The sequence below is a fragment of the Lactuca saligna genome, chromosome 9, assembly GCF_052625555.1.
Source record: "Lactuca saligna cultivar CGN05327 chromosome 9, ASM5262555v1, whole genome shotgun sequence".
NCBI classification, from domain to species: Eukaryota; Viridiplantae; Streptophyta; class Magnoliopsida; order Asterales; family Asteraceae; genus Lactuca; species Lactuca saligna.
Genome location: NC_136425.1, coordinates 94,937,166 through 94,940,122, shown reverse-complemented (window position 1 = coordinate 94,940,122; position 2,957 = coordinate 94,937,166). Strand labels below are relative to the sequence as shown.

Here is a 2,957-nt window from a genome sequence, read left to right as displayed (position 1 = left end):
TTGCCTTTTTTGAACAAATTTGTAAGTTCATAATTTACCTAACTCTTCTAAGAACGATTCCAACATTTTGGATCATGTTTTTCTTTTCTTGACTTCTTTTCCAAGAAAAGAGCTTCCCATATATTATACCAATTATGTAGGCATCATGAACTTATGTAGCAGCTAGCAAAGAATTTGAATTCACATTTTTCATTGAAGAATTTGGTTGTTATGCTATAAATACATGTTTTTGTAGTTACACTTGTCAAATGGATGATCTAAAAGAGCGTATCCTCCCACCAAAACCTACATCAGCTATAAACCTTAGAGATGCATCATACATGCCATCTACATCAGGTCACCAACCTTTTCAATTATTTGATGTTTTAGGCCTCAAAAAGTATGGTCAAGGTCTCCCTTCATGAATCCATGTTGATGCTACAACTAGAGATTCACACATCATATAAGTTGTTTGGTTCACTATAATGAGATGTTGTGATCTTCCTGCTAGATATCTTCACTTACTTGATCCGTTCTTTGTCTACCCTTCAACAATTCTTGGAAGAGAGAAGTCTATAGTTGTAAATTTGGAATGTATTCGTTGCGTTATAATAGTTGATGAAGTTATGCTTTTGAGTTTTCTTGATAACTATGTGTTACAATATGTGGTGGAATTACAAAGACGGTTGAAAGCTACAAGGGTGGTGAGGTGTGGCACTCTGAAGGGGCAGAGTTGAACAAACGAATGGGAATTTCAAATAGGTCCTTAGGGGACATGTTTGGTAACACTTCACCTAACTACTTGCCCTTTGAGTTTAGTGCTCTAGAAGTTTCTCTTGAGGCTACTTGTATATTTTTGGATATGCATGTTTGTCTTATAACCAATAATTTACTACAATATATAAGTACTAAGGATTTCAAAACTAAAAAATATAATATTTCTTTGAATTCATCACTCATCAGGTAGCAAAATTAGAAATTGAAGCGTATCCATTGCTAGTTGAACTTACATCAAATATTAGTACTTTAAACTTGGAACCTGATCGTAGACTGAAAAGCAGAGTTGTTGCATTGAATCGAAGGGTCCCTAAGGTGCTATATGTAGATGCATATACATGTCTTGTTTTCCAAAATTGATTTATTTATAAAAAGATGATTACTATTTGTATAGAGCTAACTCATCATTGAAAGAATCTTTATGGGATATGGAATATAAATGCACAAGTTAAAATTCCATAACTAAATGTTTTTATAATCTATGTTCCTCTATAATTCATTTTCTACCGGTGTTATAATATATATGCAAGTTCTCTCCTGTCTATTCAAGATCAAGAATAAAAAGTAACAGGAGTATATATCCAGGATTTTGGGTACTTTTTCAATAAACTCCTTGAACCAATTAACATACTTTCATTCATTTGTTTATTATAGCATAATCATAACAATGTAATCCAATTCTACAAAGTGTAGAATGGTATAAATGGAAAGATTTTTTAAAAAGTTAAAGTAGGTTGCTGCTATTTATGGTTACCCTGTATCAACGCTTAACAAGGACATCCTTATAAAATAAATATGTTATAACCAAAAAATAAATAAATTAATACTACATCTGGATATAATAACTTATAATAAATGATATTTTTTTTTAAAATATTGTGACCTTGGTTGGATAGCTCTTACAATGTCTCTCTATTCAAGGCTTGTCTTCATTGGGAAGTGGTTATGTAGGTGGTGATGGAGTTGGTAACAGTAGTGGAGCTTCACGAGCAACTGTAAGGGATAGGTTTGTCTTTTTAACTATCTGTTATATCTTTAAAAAAGTAAAAAAAAAAAAAAAAGTTGGTTGACATATAAATTGAAATGTGGTGGTTCCTGACACAGAGCATAGAGACTCTCTCAGACTTGTAGTTACTGAAGTCTTGTTGCCTATATACAGATATTTCATTAAACGTTTTGGATACATTTTTTATGTGATCTATCTCAATTCTTAGGCTCAAATATAAGAAAAAAAGTAAACAAATATTTTGTTTTCTATTTTTTTACAATTAAAGGGCACTGGTCAAGAATGGGAAGAATCCCCACAATTACATAAGGTATTCAGCAGAGGATCATGACCGAATGCTTGGAGAATTTTTCGAGGGTAAGACTTTGACTGAAACAAGATGATAGATATAGAAAGAGGTCGAATTACTCTTTTACCCTTATGGTATGTTAGTGTATCATGTAGCCTAAAAGGTCATGGCATGCATGCTCCTTTTGAATGTATTGATGTTATAAGGATACGGATATCTAAAAAGTTAAAGAAAAGAAAATGCTGAAACTTTGATTAATTGTTTTTTGTGGTTGGTGTTATTAGGTAGTATGTTATTGCTATCACAAGTTGCCTCTTTAATTACATTCATGCTCTCTATGTATTTTTCCTAGGTCAACTTGGCATTCTATTAAGAGTGCATCATCGTGCATATGCAAATTTTATGGTTTGGTACTATGTGAGGAAGATCTTGTGACAAGTGGAAATCTATATGTTGGAAGTCATAATATTCTTGACTGTTTATAGAAATGCAAGAGTACTTTTATAGATAATCGTTGGGTGTTTACTTTCTTCTCATTTATTTACACGCAGACTATAATTGTTTATAGAAATGCAAGAGTACTTTTATAGAAATGCAAGAGTAATTTTATGGTAAGTCTTGTAAGTTTTAACCATTAGCTCATCAAATAACCCTATGGTATTGGGTCTTAATTCCTAATAAGATTTTGTTTTGTAGTACAATGCTATGATCCATCATTTTTCAAAGTACAATAAGGTTAGTTTCTTTCTTTGCTTAATAGTAAGTTCATTAATTGATTTATATTAGTTAAGATCAATTGATTAATAAGGTGAATTTTCTATTTTATCTAGTGTCACCTTGAATAGCATAGCAGCTAGCTAATGCTCCTAGCACTCACTTGCCATCCATACCACCTTGTGGACAGCC

The 2,957-nt window shown here is 32.0% G+C and overlaps 1 pseudogene; it reads left to right on the top strand.

Annotated features, from left to right (window-relative positions):
• The first annotated feature begins 248 nt into the window (after nt 1-248).
• Nucleotides 249-2,145, top strand: LOC145016592 (magnesium transporter MRS2-10-like; annotated as a pseudogene).
• Nucleotides 2,146-2,957: the final 812 nt, after the last annotated feature.